This window comes from Leptonychotes weddellii, chromosome 14 (assembly GCF_054177405.1).
Source record: "Leptonychotes weddellii isolate Sample4059 chromosome 14, ASM5417740v2, whole genome shotgun sequence".
NCBI classification, from domain to species: domain Eukaryota; kingdom Metazoa; phylum Chordata; class Mammalia; order Carnivora; family Phocidae; genus Leptonychotes; species Leptonychotes weddellii.
This window is the reverse complement of record NC_138382.1, coordinates 61,077,741-61,096,723: the sequence shown is the minus strand read 5'-3', so window position 1 is coordinate 61,096,723 and position 18,983 is coordinate 61,077,741. Positions and strand designations below refer to the sequence as shown.

Sequence of the window (18,983 nt, the reverse complement as noted above, 5' to 3'; positions counted from 1 at the left end):
TCCCTTCTTCTATAGTTGAGGTTTTATTTTTGTGTTGTAGTTTTGTTATTAATGTCGCCTTACGCTCTGTGGTCAAAGAATATGGTCTGAAAAGGTTCTGTGTTTCAGAACTTGAGATTTTCTTGCTGGGCTGTTTCTCTGTGCGAATTTTCCCTGGACATTTAAAAAGAAACAATTTTATACATATTTAATGTATATCTACGAATTCAAAATTATATGTATTATTGGACATTTTTATAAGCTTATTTGTTGTCTGTTTGGTTGGTGATAGACCAATAAGAACAGTTACAATCATGTATTTAGAAAATCAGAACATGATAAGCTTTAATATTTCTTCCCTGCATCTTTTAAAAAAATTTTTTTATTGTTATGTTAATCACCATACATTACATCATTAGTTTCTTTGTCTCGTTAAAGGCTTAGCCCTTGAATTCCACTTTTCTGCTGTGAATATTGCCAGGCTTTTATGTGTTTGCTTGATGTATCTTTACCTACATTTTATTTAAACTTTTCTGAGTGTTTTGCATTAACTATGTCTTAATCTGAAACTTTTGTGTTACTTCTGTCGCATTGTTTTGTATTTTTTTGTGTTAAAAATTATTTCTTTCTGTTTCAATTCTTTTCTTCTTCTTTCCTGCCTACCCTCCTCTGGCAATCTCCGCCCCCGCCCCCCCCCCCCATTTCACGAACTGAAATACACACTTCAGTAATTTTTTGTAGATTCATAGAGCTGTGCGACCGCTACCACAGTCCAATTTTAGAACTTTCTCATCATTCCCCTTTTCTGTGAAATTCACACAAGTGAAATCATAGAATATATAGTCTTTGTCTCTGGCTTTTTTGCACTTAACATTGTGTTTTTGAAGTCTTTTGAGTACATCATTTCATGGAGCATTATTTCGTTCCTGTAATTGCTAAATAGTATTGCATTATGTGGATACACCACATTTTACTGTTCTACTCACCACTGGGTAGACCAGCTTTTGGCCATTATGAATAATGTCGCTATGACTATTCTTGAACAATCACTTGTGTGACCATATTTTCATTTCCCTTGGGTAGATTCTCAGGAGTGGACTCGTTGGTAAGATTTATGGTAAGATTCTGCCTGACTTTATTTTTTGCCTATGAAAACACAAGTAGATCAGTAGATCATTTTTATCAGACACAACTGGTCTTCCTATTTCTCTCCATTCCCTTTTTTTCCAAACTGAGAAAGGTATCTTTTATGTAATTGGATATATCCATATAAAGTGGTTGCTTTAATTCAGACCTTTTGGGGCCCCAGTGTTTTTAGTTTTAATTTGTTTTACTGAGATGAGGTATATTCACTATGTTGTACAAACATCACCACTATCTAATTCCAGAATATTTCCATCATCCGAGAAAGAGACCCCATACCTATTAGCAGTCAGTCCCAATTCCTCCCTCCCCCTGTCCCCTGAAAACCACACTAATCTACTTTCTATCTCTATGGATTTGCCTATTCTGGAAATTTTATAAATATGGAATCATATAATATGTGGCTTTTGTGTCTGGCTTCTTTCACTTAGCAGAGCATGTTGGATGTTTTAAGAAATAGTGTATACCAGTTTACATTCCAGATCAGCGGTATATGAGGGTTCCAGTTCCTTTAGATAGTGCTTTAATGATTGCAACTCTTGTTATTCCCATGAAGTCAAAACAGAAGAGATGTGCCTGACTCAGCAGTAAATACTTCCCTCTGTCCTGTGTCAATATGGCAGGAGCATGGACAAAGAGATGGTAGAAGGAGACTGAGCCTAATCCCATGTGGATGGTGACTTTGTTTTGGGCCTTCTCATGAGGTGGGAACACTCTGGTCTCATTTCCTTCCTGTGCTTCCTTGAGCCTTCGGTGAAGTCTTTCTAGCTCTTCCCACATTCCAGGTCTGAATTGAAGTGAGGAGAGAAATGGTACATTGGCTGATTTAGGAAAGATTTAGGAAATGTAAAAAGGCAATATGAGATAGCATCACTCTCCAGGATGACTTCCTCTTGCTTTTCTTTTTTTCCTGGAAGGAATGAATGGTGCTTTGCAGCTGAACTTGCAAGAGTAATCTCTGTGATTTATTTGATGATATGAATTAGTTGGAAAAGAGAACACTTGTAATTCTGATAACCACCATTCATCCCTGCCCCATGGCTGTCCCAGAGCCAGTCCTATGGCTTACATCTCGGGAGAACTGAGGCAGCACGGTGTTGCAGGAAGAATTCTGAGTTTAGCAGCCAGATTTTGTTTTGGGGGCTAGCTTTGTCAGGCACCCTGGGGAGATACTTCACTCAATGTCATTGCTACTGAAGTTAGTTATGACAGGTGTTAGAAGAACAAATATAACCCAGCAGAGGGAGGAAGGGTGTTAAAACTGGTGTGCTAAAGGAAAACAAATAAACAAAATGAAAGTTATGCCAAAATTTATTTCTTAAGTCTTCTGTTTTGGGCCCTAGAGCAAATAATAAAGACAAGTTGGATGGGTTTCTTTACAAGTTGAAAGACCAAATGTCTCTGATACAAAAATATAGTGACAATGTCCTTGAATATACATCAGTGGATTTTCCAAAAACTCACCTCACTTTTTCAGCTATCAGCTGTTGCCTAGGGCTTTTGGAGGTGTCTTCCTGGGGAATAGTCCAGGCCCTATTTAATCACTGTTTCCCTTTCTTATTTATTTTGTAGGTTTGGGTAGAAAGAGCAGTTTGAGAATCTGCTCAGGAACCCAGTGCAAATAACAACATATGGCATGAAAAATAATTACATATTCAGAAGACTACCTTCTTTGTGGAAAGCACTGAGTTTGGAAGGAGGGTGGGCCTTCTCTAGTAACTGCAATTCAATTCAAATCAACTCCCATGTATTTAAGTAAATTTATAAATGCATTTTTAAGAGTTTGTATCTCTCCAGCAATTTTGTGGGGACTTTCCTCCTAAGATTATTATTATACATAATGATTTGCAGAAATGTTTATTTATAAGGAAGAAAAGGTCAGTTTTAAAGCTGTGAGTCAGGCAGTTCTAAATTGTGTTCTATTATCTTGAACATCAATACGTTAGCATTTTTCAAGTGATATTTCTGGGGATTCATATCATTAAAGGTGGCCAATGGCATCTGGTTCAACGTCTCTTTCTTTAAGTAGTGTTCTTCTCTGTGATCTGGAACATTTGAGAGCCTCCAGGTGCACGGTGAGTGAGCATACATAGTATTTAATGGGAGTCAGACAAATGTTCTGGTGAATGAATTGTCTAGAGGTTGTATTGCTTGGTTCAACAGCTGTTTTTATTACTTATCATTTATATTATTTGATTCATCCTCACTACTGATTGTGATAAATACCACAAACTCATGAAGGATATGTAGGAATAATTCCGTAAGTTTGCCTCAAACAAATCTTCATTCTATCAAATGTTGCATTCATCCAAATCAGATTCTCATATAGCATAACAAAGAGTGTCTGATACTTGAAAAATTAATATAAAAAAAGAAACTATGGTGACATGCATTTCCCATTTACCTTTTTTTGCCTATTGGGAATAAAGATTATTTGCAGAGAAGGTCTCCAGTTAGCTGCCTGGAACTTTCTTTCTAATCTTATTAATCAGAAATCAAACGCAAAAATTAAAACAGTAAATCAATTTATTTTTAATATTCAAAAATTTCAAAGTTATGAATGATGGGTTTTGTCTACTTTTGATGACATAACACACTGGCGATTTAGTTCATTTTAGTATGTGCTTGATCCCCAACTAAACTCAACATAACATGTCGTTTAAGTTTTTGTTTAAAATTATGATTTTGGAGGAGTCCTGGGTGGCTCAGTCAGTTGATCATCTGACTCTTCATTTTGGCTCAGGTCATGATCTCAGGGTTGTGGGATTGAGCCCCACACATGCTTGGGATTCTCCCTCTCTCTCCCTCTGCCCTTCCCCTCTCCCTCTGCCCTTCCCCCTGCCCCGCTTGGGCATGCTCTGTCTCTCAAAAAATTATCTTTGTATATAATCAAAGAAATTCAGGGGCACCTGGGTGGCTCAGTCGGTTAAGCGTCTGCCTTCGGCTTGGGTCATGATCCCAGCGTCCTGGAATCGAGTCCCACGTCAGGCTCCCTGCTCAGCGGGGAGCCTGCTTCTCCTTCTCCCTCTGCCTCTACCCTCTGCTTGTGCTCGCTCTCACTCTTTCTCTCTCTGTCAAATAAATAAATAAATAAAATCTTTAAAAAAAAGAAATTCAGAGTATGTCATTTGTTAAATAAGAGAAAATAGAGTTTTGCCTTTACATATTATGAAAATTATCAGACTGTATTAAAAGGAACTTATACTACACTGATAAGATATCGATCTAAAATAAATTATTTTAAAGTTAAAATTACTTCTATATTATATACCATGCAAAAATGATGTTTTTTATTTCCTAAAAAATGGGGAAAATATATAATTATAGAATTCATTAAATGAACTTTATAACTATATATAAAGAGCTATAAATATATAAAAAACTACATATAGCTCTTTTTCGTGGTGCCTCGGAGGCGGTAGGCTGCTTCAGGATGAAGCATCTCTTTCCCAGCTACTGGCTGCCAGAAACTCATTGAAGTGGACAATGAACGCAAACCTCATACCTTTTATGAGAAGCATGTGGCCACAGAAGTTGCTGCTGATGCTCTGGGTGAAGAATGGAAGGGTTATGTGGTCCGAATCCATGGTGGCAATGACAAACAAGGCTTCCCCTGAAGCAGGGTGTCTTGACCCATGGCCGTGTCTGCCTGCTGCTGAGTAAGGGGCATTCCTGCTATAGACCAAAGAGGACTGGAGAGAGAAAGCGCAAATCTGTTCGGGGTTGCACTGTGGATGCCAATCTCAGTGTTCTCGACTTGGCCATTGTAAAAAAAAGGGGAGAAGGATATTCCTGGACTCATTGATACTATGTGCCTCATCGCCTGGGGCCCAAAAGAGCCAGCAGAATCCGCAAACTTTTCAGTCTCTCTAAAGAAGATGATGTCCGCCAGTATGTTGTGAGAAAACCCGTAAACAAAGAAGGTAAGAAACCTAGAACCAAAGCGCCTACGATTCAGCGTCTTGTCACTCCACGTGTCCTCCAGCACAAATGTCGGCGTATTGCTTTGAAGAAGCAGCGCACTCAGAAAAATAAGGAAGAGGCTGCAGAATATGCTAAACTTTTGGCCAAGAGAATGAAGGAGGCCAAAGAAAAACGCCAGGAACAGATTTGCCAAGAGACGGAGGCTGTCCTCTCTGGGAGCTTCTACCTCTAAGTCTGAGTCCAGTCAAAAATGAGGTTTTCTAAGAGTGACAAGTAAATAAGATCATACACAAAAAAACCCCCCTACATATATATGTATACAAATAGATGATGATAGATACATAGGTAGATAGATAGGGAGTTAGATGATAGATATAGATCTAAAAGAAATACCTTTTACTGAAAATCACTTGTGAATACATAGTCTATGTTTGATGAGGAGAAATGGAAGAGAGGAGAGGAGTGAAGTAATGGTGGAAACAAATCCTTATTTTATATTACTAAACCATTGTCCTACACATCTCCTTTTAGTAAATCCTGTGGTCCCACATAGAAAATTTATTTCTTCTCCAGGTGTCTCTACCACCTTCCCCAAGAGTATGGGATATGAGGCTCTGCCCCAAATACCCCACCCTTTTTTTCTAGGACTAACTCCTATTTGAGAAGTTAAGGGTTTGGTGGCAGTGATAACTCCTCTAGACCTTTCAAGGTCAAGAGAGGAGGCCTGAATATTGGGTGGTTCATCCTCTTTCTCTCACTAGCTTCTTTTCTCTTCTACCACCTTCAGGAGGCTGACCCACATGGGCAAGCAGGCAGAATGTTCCCAGAGTCAGACAGACCGCTAATATGCCTTGTATCACCAAAGAGTAAACAGCTGTCTTTGACATACGGGCAAGGGTGCACAATGTGGGCATGGAACTTGGGCTGGTTTTTGACATGAATCTCTTGACATGCTCTCTTGACTCTCAGACTAATTTTATTTCCCCAGTCTCTGGGTTCTACAGTTTCAGAGTTGGCCTCCTGCTTTTATTTGTCTAGATTAAGTATCTGTTCATGAAAGCAGTCATTATGCAAGTCCTTCCCCTTACCCACTATCCTGTGTCAGGTCCCAGATGTCTGGTATGAGAGAGGAAATGGGTGCCATCTCAATCTAGACTCTGTGGGAGCAGAGTGCATCATTTCAGTTCCTTTCTGGTTTCCTGAGACAGCCTTGCCCCTGCTATGACTACCAGGCCTGCCACAACCCTGGCATGGCCAGCTATGAGATCTCCGAATGGGTGCAGTGAACCTTGAAATGGTCGTTGTTCTTATGCTCAATGCATAAAGGTTACTGCAGTTCCTAAAGTCTTAGAAAAATGTCTCTTTCAAAACCAAGCAGTGGGGGCACCTGGGTGGCTCAGTCGGTTAAGCGTCTGCCTTCAGCTCAGGTCATGATCTCAGGGTCCTGGGACTGAGCCCCACATCGGGCTCCCTGCTCGGCGGGGAGCCTGCTTCTCCCTCTCCCCCTTGCTCATGCTCTCTCGCGCGCGCACTCTCTCTCTCAAATAAATAAATAAAATATTAAAAAAACAAGACAAAACAAAAAAAAACAATCAAGCTGTGGTCCCTATAACTTTGCTAGGAAGTTTTGTTTTTTCTAATCCACAGGCTTGCTGCATGTATCGTGGTCCCCTGATGGTGAAAAATCATGAATGTGTCAATTTTTCATGGCATTGAGTTCCCTTTGCCTTGAGGGCTGGCTCTTGGAGGACCCATAAAAGAATCCCTTTACCCAGCTACTTGAATGACATGTTATAGCCTAGGGGAGCTAAATAAAGGACCCAATAATGGGAACAGCACGGCAGCCTGAAAAATCACTTACTATCTATAATAAAAGTAAAGTCAGTTCCAAATGGACCACAAAAGCCAAAGATTATTCTTGCAATGGATTGTATAGTTAAACATGTATGACAATAACCTGACTATAAAACCTGTATCTGGCCTTATTTTACTTTTTTTTATGTTATGGTCAGTCTTCTTTGCTAAAGTATAGGCTCTGTGAGGGAAGAGAGTGTTTCTTTTCTTTACAATTGTCTCATCTGTGTCTTGTGCATACTAGGTGGTCAGTAACCAATATTGAACCATAGGAAAAAAAAGTGGTCTAGTCAAAATTTTACTTTTCTTCCATTTTTTAAAATTTAAATTCAATTAATTAACATATAATGTATTATTAGTTTCAGAGGTAGAGGTCAGTGATTCAGCAGTCTTATGTAATACCTAGTGCTCCTGACATCACATGCCCTCCTTAATGTCCATCACTCAGTTACCCCATCCTCCCACCTCCCTCTCCTCCAGCAACCCTCAGTTTGTTTCCTATGACTAAGAGTCTCTTATGGTTTGTCTCCCTCTCTTTTCGTCTTGTTTCATTTTTTCCTCTCTTCCCCTATGATCCTCTGTTTTGTTTCTTAAATTCCACATATCAGTGAGATCATATGATAATTGTCTTTCTCTGATTGACTTATTTCGCTTAGCATACTACCCTCTAGTTCCACCCATGTCGTTGCAAATGGCAAGATTTCATTTTTTTGATGGCTGATTAGTATTCCATTGTATATATATATATACATCCTCATTATCCATTCATCTGTCGATGGACATCTGGGCTCTTTCCATAGTTTGGCTATTGTGGACATTCTTGCTATAAACATTGGGGTGCAGGTTCCCCTTCAGATCACTACATTTGTATCTTTGGGGTAAATACCCAGTAGTGCAATTGCTGGGTCATAGGGTAGCTCTATTTTCAACTTTTTGAGGAACCTCCATATTGTTTTCCAGAGCGGCTGCACAAGCTTACATTCCCACCAACAGGGAAGGAGGGTTCCTTTTTCTCCGTAACCTCACCGACATCTGTCATTTCCTGACTTGTTAATTTTAGCCATTCTGACTGGTGTGAGGTGGTATCTTATTGTGGTTTTGATTTGTATTTCCCTGATGCTGAGTGATGTTGAGCATTTTTTCATGTGTCTATTGGCCATTTGTATGTCTTCTTTGGAGAAATATCTGTTTATGTCTTCTGCCCATTTCTTGATTGGATTATGTGTTCTTTGGGTGTCAAGTTTGGGAAGTTCTTTATAGATTTTGGATACTATAGTCAAAGTTCTAAAAAATTTTTCATCATGCAAAGATATAAAGATAAGTACAAATAGAACTAGAAACATTGATTTATTTTCCAAAACACTATCAAAGGTCTGTCATGAAAACTCTATACCCAAAAGGTATAGATGAAACTTTCACACAAATACAAAAACAACTTTGTGTAAAGTTAAAAACTTCTTTTAAAATACTTCTAAATATGTAGAACTATACATTAACCCATCATACTGTCTGGGTTGAGGGTGGAAATATAAGCAGAGGTAGGTCCTGAATGGACTTGTAAACTATGTTAGATTTTTCCTTTTAAAGGCAATGGGAGCTCACATCTGGCTCCTTGCTCAGCGGGGAGCCTGCTTCTCCCTCTCCCTCTGCCTGTAACTCCCCCTGCTTGTGCTCTCTCTCTCTCTCAAATAAATAAATAAATAAATAAATAAAATCTTAAAAAAAAAATAAAGGCAATGGGAGCTATGTAAAAGTTTTAAGTATAGGAAGAAACATAATTATATTTGCCTTTTAAAAGGATCATGCTGTCAGTTATACAGAGAATAAAGAAGATCTAGAATGTACCATGGAAGCCAGTTAGGAAGCTAAGACAAGAGTCCAGGAGGGAGAAAATGGTGACCTACATAAAGTGGTGATAGAGGAAAAGGAGAGAAGTAAATGCATTTGAGAGGCAGTTAGAAAGTAGAAGAGATAAGATCCGATGATTGGTTGTGCAGGTAAACATGGTAGATTTTATTTCCAAAGACAGTCTCAACAGTATTTCCCATCCATATCAAGAAATGGAGCCTTTCTTCACCCTCTTAACTCTGGGTGCGCCCTGAGACTACTCTGACCACTAGAATGTAGAAGCAACACTGTGTCAGTTCCAAGTTAGTACCCAACTAGCCTGGCCACTTCCTGTCTCTTAGAACCTCTGGGTAGGAAATATGACTACGCAAAAAACAAGCTGTGAAAAGCCCAAGGCATTGGAGAGACTTTGGAGAATGAGATGCCCTGTGAAGAGAAAGAGATCGAGGAGTACTGAGGTGTCACACAATATGAGTGAAGAAGACATTTGAAAGTAGATCCTCCACCCCAGGATGTCCCAGCTGATACCACATAGAACAGAGATGAACTGCCTAGCCAAGCCCTTCATGAATTCTGACCTACAAACTCATGAGTAAAATACCTGTTTTTAACCACTATGCTTTGGGAGTAATTTTTTATGCAGCAATGGATAACAAGAACAGGGAGGGAGAGGGGAAAATGTAATAGGAATGCCGGGTTTATGGTGGTGCCTTTTTCTGAACTAGAAGATGGTTGGGAAGATGATAAATTCATTTGAGTGTCATTCATCAACAAGAAACCCTTGTGGAGTTTCCAGTAGGTATAGAAGGAGTTGGTACAGTGGCTAGAGTGAACAAGAAAATGCAGAATCCTCAGGAAACCAACATAAGGGAGAGGAAAAGGAAGAGCTTGTTAAGAAGGTCATGAAGGAGAGGCCGGACCTCAGAAGAGTGTGGAGATTCAGAAACCAAGGGCAGAAAAGAGTCTTAAGAAAGAGAGAAAGATGAACAATGTCACCTTAAGACAGAAGAGATCTCAAATCTTATATGGATGCCAAAGTGCCCATAGGATTAGCGACTGCAGGATAAGTTTTAGGCAAAGTGATGGGAGAGAAAAGCAGACTGAAGATCATTAAGGAATGGCGGGGAGGTGAGGACATGACAATATTTAACATCAATTTGACTATAGAAGAGAAGGAAAAGAGGGATGTATCTTGATGAGGACAGGGGATGGTTGAATGATGCTTTTTTTCCCCTTAAGATGAGGAAACTTAATTTTTCTTTTCTTTTTTCTTTTAAAAAATGATATCTGTAGCAGTTGGGGCTGCTATTGTTCAATTGTCCTCTGGCTTCTTATGTTGCTGTGAGAGGTACGAGTGTCTCCAAGCCCTAAGCCTTTCCTGGGTGGGAATCATCTTGCTTCTTCTTGGCTTCCCCAACAGGCTCCCCACTTTCCTCCCCTCTTCTATCTGTTCTATCGGCTTTCCATCTTAAAAAATAGTTCTGACAATTGAGTCTACTATTATTTCCTCCACAATTCTCTTTGTTGGTTTATGGCTTTTGAAAAACATTCCTTTCCCTGTCATTTGAGTGGGTTTTTAATGTGCCCCATTTGCCTTGTTTAATTGGAATCCCTTGCTCATGGAGTACTAACAACACCACCTATTTGGCCAGACAGGCAACGATCATACATTCCCCGAAGCAAAAATCTTATGGGTCCTATTGTCTCATGGCAATGAAAAAGGAGAGGTAAAAGTATGGGTAACAGGACTTAGCTGGGACCTGGAAATGAGGCACAGTGGGTTTGGTGTGAACCTGGGGCTTCTTTTCCTCATGGTCATTTGGTACCAGCAGCTGCCGAAAACGGCAACTGCCAAATGTGGACACAGTTGGTGGCAATGAGGAAGTAGGCCTGAGCCAGATGGCCCTTCCTTCATGGTCTTGTGTTGGTCCCCTGCCTGAACTACACAGAACTTTGTGGTGGGTGGAGAGGTGTCATGCGATGGCCTTACTCTCCCTTCTCTGGTGGTATAACCACTCCTTCATCCCCGGTGCCCTCAAGAACGCAATTACTCTCGGGGGGTGAGGGACCCTTGCCCAGAAGACATGTTGTTAGTTCGTGGCCTCACTTTTATGGTAATGATACAGGTTCCTTAGACCTTGTCACAGGATTCCCCTGCTGTGACTTTGCCTCTGGTAGGCAGTGCTCCCATTCTCTCGGCTGGATCTAGACAGGCACCAGACTTGCAGGTCCTCCCTGGCATGGACAGAGTGTGCTCACCTCAGCTCCATGCAGCCCATCTTTCTGGTGTGTCCTCTGGCAGCCTCCTCGTGACCATCCTCCTCACCAACTCAACCTATACTTCTCCGTTCTGCTGTGGGAAGTGAATTATTCTCCCTGAATACAGCCTCTTACCTTCCTTAGGATTAAATCCCCAATATAGGAATAGCCAAGATATTCCAACAATTACAGTTCATAGTTAACATTTATCAGGGTTCTCCTGGCGTGTCAAATACTGCCCCAAGCACTCTGTGAGGGGTGACCCCTTTCATCCTAACAACACTCAATCAATCATGTTTCATTGATTCTGTGAATTCGTTTTCACATTTGAACATCTCTAAAACCTGAATGCATCTTATAACAAATAGAACACTTGGTTTAATTGATAGCATTTTTTTTTCTTTCTCAATGGTACATAAAATAGTGCTGTTATTCACTCTAATGATGTCTTAGATTTGATTCAAACAGCTCAAAATGTGCTACCTTTGTGAACTCCAGTCTGGGAACCACTAAGTTAGAGAAGGTCTGATGTCCCATTGTGAGATTCTTTTATATTTTCAGGCCTCAGCAGGAATAGACATTTATTCTAATACTGTGCCCTTGCTTTGTCCTTCTAATTAAGAACACTGGGCCTTTCCTTTGGTGAGGGGCAAAACTCTCCATCAAGCCTCCTTTTGCTATCAACAGCTCCTGGAGGGTTGGGCAGTTAACTTTACAGATGACATAACAGAAAAAAGGAAGAGAAGATTCTCATGAAGTTTCATTTATAAACTTCAAAGACTGTTCTTTTGGCAGTCTTACTTTTAAAGGCTCTGTCCCCTATAACCTCGTTAGAAATTATAAATTAAATCCCTTCTAATACCATAGAGATGCAAATTAAAGATTTGGCTTCCTTTTAAAAATTCTTTTCACTTGTGGACTGTGCTTTTTAAACTATGACTTCATACCTACTTGGGTTTGGGATTCATAAATGCTGTCTGTGTTTTCCCAGAACTCCCGCCCTGGGGATATTAGGCTGAAAGAGGTTTTGCAGTGTTCTGGGCATGCAGGCAGCAAAAGTGAAAGGAAAACTAAGAGGGAGAACAGCGCCCACGAGACTGTCATGGGCCCATCCTCACTCCACCAGGACCACATGCTCTCCTGCATGAGGGTCAGTAGGAAGCATCTCGTGAGACCCTTCACCTTCCTCCCACTGCTACTGAGCCTGTAGGACCACGTCCTGGTGGAGTCATGGGCTGAGTCTCAGATCGGCCCTATGTGAGGACGGGGGTCCTTGACCAGAAGCTGGACATCTCTTGCAGTTGCTGAGCCATCTGGTAGTTCCTCAGCATTTCTGGGTCCGGCTTCTGGCCTGAGTGGCAGCTGAGATGTGAGGTTTGCTCCTCTCTTCATAGGGAGGTTTGGCAGCCAGGAGAGATGGGGCAGACAAGTTCTTTGGAGAGTATGTCCCTGAGTTCTTTCTAGAACCGAGTTGAGTCCATAGTCCAAAATCATTCCATTCCTGTGCCTGGCTAAGAGCCATACCACATAGCAAGAAGAGAACCCGTCTCTCCCCAGGCTGAACCTGCAGCTTAAGACAGTGACTATCTTTATGCTGGATAAGGCCATTGAATATGCATCTTGCTGCTCCAGAACCAGAGGCTGCTCAGAGAAGTCCCATCCTTCTCTCTCACCTTACCTGCTAACAGTAAAATAAGGAAGGGGGCTCACACTACCCATCTGTAAGCCTGTGGCATGTCTGCTGGAAAAGGAATTTCTGTGGGAGGGGTAGAAGTGTGTCTGAGCATTTTAGTGGAGTAGGTGCGTGCTGTGTTTTGTTTTGACAGTCAGTGTAGTACAGAGGTTGAATCACCAACTTTGGAACCTTACTTTCTGGGCTTCGAGCCTGGCTTTGTTCCCAACTGGCTGTGTGACCTTGGGCTAGTTACTTAATCTCTCTGTGCCCGTCTTCTTATCTGTAAAATGGTGACATAATAATAAGAATGCCTCTCTCAGTGGGTTGATGTGAATATTAAATTACTAATATATGTAAACACATTAAACAGTGCCCTCAGCTCTAGATGCATCATTGCCACTAGAGGGAGCTGTTAGCCTTAGGGGCACAATCCTTCCCCTTAAGCGGAACAGGATTTCCGGACTGAGGAACTCAGCCTTGAAACAGCCCCTGCTCGCTCCCTGGTTTGAGTAAGAAGAATTTGTAATTGTTGAAGAATCAGCTGAGTTGTCTTATCAAGCGTGAGCTGGGGCCTGGGATAAATGTAGACCCCCCCCCACCCCGGGGCAACACGGATAACTGTTGAACTTTGGCTTTTGAGAGAGTAGCGCCCATGGATTCCGGCCTATGCTCCCTGAAGCAGTCAGAGAAAGGGAGTCAGTAGATAGGACCGGGGCTTCAGAGTGAGGAAAGAGAGAATCACGAAGGAACCCTGCTTGAGTCCCGCGTAAGGAAGCTTGGAAAGGCAAGAAGAGACTGAACATTATAAAGTGGAGAACTGGGCCGACTGGGTGGCTCAGTCGTTAAGCATCTGCCTTCGGCTCAGGTCATGATCCCAGGGTCCTGGGATCGAGCCCTGCATTGGGCTCCCTGTTCAGCAGAAAGCCTGCTTCTCCCTCTCCCACTCCCCCTGCTTGTGTTCCCTCTCTCGCTGTGTCTCTCTCTGTCAAATAAATAAATAAAATCTTAAAAAATAAATAAATAAATAAAGTGGAGAACTGAAACCTGATACAAAGCCAGGACCTGAAGGGGAGATGAGAAGCAAGACAGGAGCAAGTGGGTCGAGGAGGATTGTCTGAGAAGTACACAGTGACAGGAACACTGCAAGAGGCCTGCCTCCAGAGCCCCCGGGTGGGAGGAGCCCTCTTGGGGGTCTCTCCTGGGCATGCCTCCTCCCCCTGCTGTGTGACCCTCGGTGAGGCCCACCCTGATGGTCTCTTTCTCTGGGGGAAAGCATTCTACAGCACAACGGGCCCAGACCAGTGCTGGCTCTTCTTACCGCTTAGTTTGCTGTACCCCTTGCAGAAATCCAACGGGTTCGCAGCTGGTGGCCCTGAGATGTTCCGCAGTTTCCATAGCCAGTGGCTCGTCTCAGTGGATTTCCTTGATGCACCTCTTTTGGACCAACCTACCCCCTCCCTGGCTTGCTCTCCCTGGCAATCTCGGGATTTTGGCAGCATTTTCTGTGTGTACGGGGGAGTATGTGGTAGGGAGATGCTGAGATGAGAGAGAGCGTCTGGATTGTGACCGAGATGGAATATTCGTCTCAGCAAAGTGGGTGAGGGCCCCAAGAAAACTCGTTGTATTTATAGAAACAAAGAAATGTGGCATTTCTCACATCTGAGTGTGGTGCTGAGAAACTCACATCAGCTCTCCTAACTTCCCCAAACTGCCTGGGTTCGGAAGGGGGCACGTTGTGGTAGAACTTGCCAGGTCTTGCTAGAGGTTCCCCAGCTGCCCCGGGATAGTTCCCCGGCCGCCTCGTCTGTGCCTGGCATTTTAGTCCTTAGCATTATTCCTGTCTGAGAGAGAGGTGTTTCTGTAAGAAGAGGAAATCTCTACCCCCTGTTGCCTAACTGACAGGGCAGCCTGCAGAGAGCTGGGCCCAGGGCAGCCCTAGGGGGGAGCTTTGCTCCTTGTGGTTTCTCATCTGGTGTAACAGCTACAGAGGGGCCAGTTTTCCCATGTTTTCTCCTTGGCTCAACCGCCACTCAAGGCACACGGCCTGGTGGTCTGTGGCCTCCTTCCTGGGGCCCCTGCCTCCTTTTGCTGGCCTGTAGTCTTCTGTTACCATGGAAGCCTCTCCGACCATGGTCGATCCACAGCGACAGAGATGATGGAAACACCGTGGGTCCCCACGTCCCATGGCCAGCCTTGCTTCCATATCAGAAGGTGGGACACACTTCCCAAATTCCTTCATTTTGTCTTGGACAGAGTACCCCTTTTCAGGAAGTGGGACTGTGCGTTGCCTACCAGATGCTTCCTTCGGTTAGTGTCTATATCACAATCCAGATGCTCTCTCTTTTAAAGTTTTTTTTAATTTTAAGTAGGTTCTTTGCCCAACGTGGGGCTCGAACTCACAACCCCAAGATCCAGAGCTGCATGCTCCACCAACTGAACCAAGCCAGGCACCCCGAGGGGAAAGAGTTCTAGGGTAGTGCAGTGGAAAATACGATGCAAAGGGCCTTCCCTGGTGCCCCCCAACTATAACATCATCGAGGTGGGAGGGAATGGAGGAGGCAGGGATGCAGAAGGAGCAGCATCCCAGAGGCCAAAAGCTGCTTAGGCTCTGCCCCCAGCTCAGCCTTCGGGGTACCCCAGAAATAGAAAAGCTCAAATTTCCAGAAAAATCATGGTGAAAGACAATCAACCTCAGGAAGCTGATAGAGGTTGGCTAAAATTAACTTGTGCCCAATGAGAGAGACACATGGCCAGAAGAAAGGGAAGAAGTAGCCATCTGCTGGGCAGTGCTTGGGGCCTGCTACTTTCATCTTGGCTCCCACTGCCCAAAGGGGTTCGTGGCTCATCTCTGGGGATAAATGGACAGGTGGGGGAGGAGAAGGGGAAGAATCCACATCGGGGCTGTCGATGCTGGGACTGCTCCAAGGGAAGGAAGTGGGTTCATCGGTCTGGGGCTCGAGAAGCCCCAGCTGCCTTAGCTATCCACTTAGTACAGGAAACAGGCAGGAAGAGAAACAGAACTGAGCGGAAGAGGAAGGTTATGTCCTGGGGTGGTGATGCTGTTGGTTTTACATCATTCAGGGCTAATAACCAGCTGCATTTATGAGGTGCCTGCCTTTTGATAGCCCCAGAGCAGGCCCCCAGATGACTCACTCATGAATGGAAAGAGGGCCTTGCTTAAGGTCAGTAGCAAATCAGGGTTAGGGTTTGTGGAGTACGCATTTCACTAGTGGTGCCCACGGCAGGAAAATCCCAGCAGGCCTCTCTCCTGCACGGTTCTCAGTGGCTTCTCAATCGCCAGCTGGCTCCCCAAGCTGTCTGGCCTTCCTGTGCTGTGGGTGCTCCCCTCTCTCCCACCCGGCTCCTTTGGAGGTCACCACCACTGACCCCATGCCCTACTTAGGGCTTGACTGCAGTGTAGAAGGCAATCTCCCTGCTTCTTCCCCTACAAGGCCGGCACACAGACTGTCCTCCCCTTAATGATTTTATCCCCACTCATGAAAGAAAAATAAGCAGCATTGCAAAACCAACCCATCTGGGAGAGTTAGAGAATTTATACAGTTTTTACCACTCAGGTCTCTTATCCATTTCATTTACTCCTTCATTCATTCGTCTATGAATTCATTTACCCATTCAACAAGCATTTACTGAGCACCTGCTGTGTACCAGGGACTGGCCTAGGCCCTGGGGATACAGCAGCGAACAAGGCAGCCACGGACATGTCCCTGCTCCCGAGGCGGTCCTCACTCCCCTGGGAGTCACAGGAGCCTCTGCATTTGTGTCCTCCGCCATCTAGATTCCCACGGGGAGGCCCTGCCTCAAAGAGCTTGCATTTTAGGCCAGATGCAGGAGGGGGCAGCCTGAGCCCTTGACCTGGAGTAGCTAGGAGCAGTGCAACAGGGATAGATGTGCTAGTCCTGCTGGAGGAGGAAAACCAGAAGGCAGGGCCAGAGGTCGAGGCTGTGGGTAGGTCTAAGGGGTGGGTGCAGGGCTACAAAGTGAGTCGAGGCATTTGGAAGAGGTCAGGAGACAGAGAGTAGTGGAGGTGGCTGTTAAAAGGCAAGGGTATCAGGAGCCCATCCTGCTGGGAGCTGGCTGAGTGGCAGGAAGTCGGGGGCTTAGTCATAATACTTGCCATCCAGTGTGCACGGAGTGTTCCCAGTGTCTGCGCCAGCCACCAGGCTGAGCAGTTTATAGTCACAGTCTCGTGTGAAAGGTAAAGAGCTGGGCAGGACCTCTGCTCTGAAGCACAGAAAGGAATTCACCAAACCTCCCCCTCCTAGACCCCAGTCAAAAGTTAAGACCAAGCTGAACCTCCCCCCTTCCAACACCCCCTACTCCCCACTTCAAGCTCTTACTATCATCTGTATTTTGCAGTGGATATTAAGATAAAATAAAGGCAGAATAACAGCGGCCTCACCCCACGTGGACAATTAACATCTCTGAGCAACTCACCTCTTTACCAAACCTTTGTAAACTCCAGGAACGATTCTCTTTGGGCATCACCTTTTAAGGGGGCACAGATTCAAGTGTGTCAGGGGCCAGGCAGGAAATGTAAATGAGTGTCAGCAAAGAAAACGGATCCTAGTCTTCAGGGCAAGAGAAAACCCATGGGGACTGAGGCCATTTGGGACCCTTGCCCTTCAAAGCATGAAACCCAATGGCCAGATCTTCTGTTTTGTTTTTGTTTTCAAGAGAAGACAGAAATCCAGATTATAATACGAAACCTCTAAATTGTTTAAATGTTGACAATACCTCCCTGGAACTTCTGTTATAGAAATCAAATGAAACACAGCTGAGAGCTGTCCATTTGCCACTCAGCCTTGCAACAGCTCAGCAATATCAAAACCGAATCAGTCCTTGGAACTCCTTCCCCCAACAGGTTAAATCCTCCCACAGAGATAGTAATACCTTGAGGATACTGATAATACCGCTTTTACCAAGTTCCAAAGTAGCTTCGAATTTCCATTATCTATTGACTTTGGGAGAGTTGGGAGGGGAGGGGTGAGAAGAGCCACAAAGGGGAGGGGAAGGGAGAAGATGAGAGCACTGCGGGGAAGGCCACTACTGTATTCTGGGCCTGACTGTGTTATTGATACCTTATCTCATTGAATCCTCATAGCCTGTGGCATAGACACTTGCCCTGTTTTCCAGAGGAGAAACCGTGCCTGAGGTCACTCAGAGCCAGAGCTTTTGTATATTCTGTAGAACTGAGTATTTCCAGTATATTCTGGAGACCTGCCTGGAGGGACATCTGGGCCCATGGCCTCAGGGGAGCTGACGCAGCCAAGCTCTCGCTCTGTGTCTCGCTGGACTCACTCAGTGTTGCCGTGCTGAGCTTGCACTGAGCGGGCAGCTGGGGCTGAAGGGACGGAAGGAACGCGGGGGATCGTCCACACCCCCTGCGGCAGCCTGGCTTCGCGCACAAGCATCTCTGCACATACCCAGCAGGCACTTGCTTTCTGCTCAGCACTGTTCTTAGAAGACTGAAACAATGTAGAAGCAGCTGAGGACCCAATTTCTCCCCGGAGAGAGCTTTCAGTCTGATAAAGGAGACCCAGGACCACCAGAAGACATTGGGCTGAGGATGTGAAAAGTAACCTGTTTCCAAGTGCAAGATGAGGGGGTCAAATGTGCCCACCCATGAAGACAATTCTGGAAGAAGGTTACTCAGAGCTGGAGGAGGCCCCGTGGGTAGGGCTGTTGGATGTCTTCTCCAAGAAGGAGGCTAGAGGAAGGAGCCAGGGGCTAGAGCTGCTCATTCAGTCCCATTCAAATCACACATCTGAAATACTATTCAGTAATAAAAAGGAACACAATATATACACACTAACAACATAAATGAGCCTCAAAAGCATTATGCTAACTGAAAGAAGCTGGACACAGAAGGTCACATCTTGGGGGCCCCTGGGTGGCTCAGTTGGTTGGGCGACTGCCTTCGGCTCAGGTCATGATCCTGCAGTCCCGGGATCGAGTCCCGCATCAGGCTCCCTGCTCGGCGGGGAGTCTGCTTCTCCCTCTGACGCTCCCCACTCTCATGTGCTCTCTCTCATTCTCTCTCTCTCAAATAAATAAATAAAATCTTAAAAAAAAAAAAAAGAAGGTCACATCTTGAATGATTCCATCAGTATAAAATGTCCAGAAAAGACCAAGCCATAGAGACAGAAAGTAGATTAGTGGTTGCCTGGGGTTGTGGGTAGAAATGGGGTTTAACTGTAAATGCAGATGAGAGATCTTAGTGGATGATGGGGATGTTTAATACTGGACTGTGGTGCTAGTTACACAACTTGGTAAAATTATT

The 18,983-nt window shown here is 44.1% G+C and overlaps 1 protein-coding gene across 3 annotated transcripts in view; it reads left to right on the top strand.

The window, feature by feature from the left end:
* SUSD1 (sushi domain containing 1) overlaps nt 1-18,983 on the top strand; it is a 212,950-nt gene that overhangs the window by 157,350 nt on the left and 36,617 nt on the right. The gene's annotated exons all lie outside the window — the stretch shown is intronic.